We start from the raw sequence: 1,232 nt of genomic DNA, 5'->3' as shown, positions 1-1,232 counted from the left end.
AATATTCGTATATACACACTCACTACACTCTTACTATCATTATTATTATTATTACTATAATAGCGCTAACCCTTAATATCTATAAAATAAACTAAACACAAATAACAGTCGCTTTTTATATAGGTTAACCCTTCTACTTTGTAATAATATGCCACTATCATACACATTTTACCGAGGTTTCAAAATTTTCATATATGTGCATTTGCAAAATTTTATCAATTTCTACATTGTCATCAAAAGGTGTTGAGAAGTATCAAATTATATCAAACCTCTTTAATTTTATAAAATTTCGCGTATTTTAGTATATTTCATAAAACTGTGCAACAATCTTTAGAATTCTGAAGTTCTACCAAACTCATAAAAGAAGCATCATCAGGGCCAATTCTTCTTGACGAGAAAAATGGTAGAGCGAAATGTAAGCTCCTCTTTATCCTTATCACCTTCGGCGCATTTTTTCCATGCACAAAAAGGTTTCTCTTTTCCCTCTTTAATTTTTTCATATTTCTCTTTATCATTGAAATGCGCTGCGCACCCATATGCAGGTGCTTTATTCCTGCTTGGTCTCCTCCTGTTCCTGCTACTGGGGTTTCTGTTCCTGGTTTAGGTTTGAATTCGTTCTTGTTGTCATCATAGATGCAACCGGCAGCCGCGCATCCTTCCGTTGTTTTGTTTGTGGCTGCTTTGCATTTATTTTGCTCCTCTACTGTTGGTTTCTTGTATGTTGTTTCTGTTGGGGCTGTTGTTACTGCTGGGGTTAGTAAAGTGCCAAGTAAAAGCAGCGTTTTCATTTGTCTTTCTTGCGCTGCCGCTGTTTCCAGCTCTCTGTTCAATTCTGAAAAAAAGTCCCTTGCCCTTCTTTAGCTCCGCTGCTACGGCTTCAATGTTGTTGACCCATGGGATTCCTTTAGTGGGTTTGAGGTAGGCAGAGTAGTCGATGCACACCCCTGCCCCTGCCGTTTCGTGTGTTGTCGCCCCCGTGCCGCCGAAGCCCTGTGCGGCGGCCCCTAGGGCGGTGATGCCATAGAAATTAAGGCGCTTCGCTGCACCGTTTGTTGTGCCGGTTGCCGCAGCTGCTGTGATGCCATTTTTATCCATTCTGGCGTACACTGCTTGCACGGCTTCTGTGAGCTTGCTTGTTATGTTTAACAGAGTGATTTTCTCGGATCCTGGTTTGCATTTCGCTACAATTTTTTCAAAGGCGTCCGCCGCATTTGCCGGCGACCTGCTGGCTG

The sequence above is a fragment of the Trypanosoma equiperdum genome, assembly GCF_001457755.1.
Source record: "Trypanosoma equiperdum strain OVI genome assembly, contig: ctg_446, whole genome shotgun sequence".
Lineage (NCBI taxonomy): Eukaryota > Euglenozoa > Kinetoplastea > Trypanosomatida > Trypanosomatidae > Trypanosoma > Trypanosoma equiperdum.
This window is presented reverse-complemented; position numbering follows the sequence as displayed.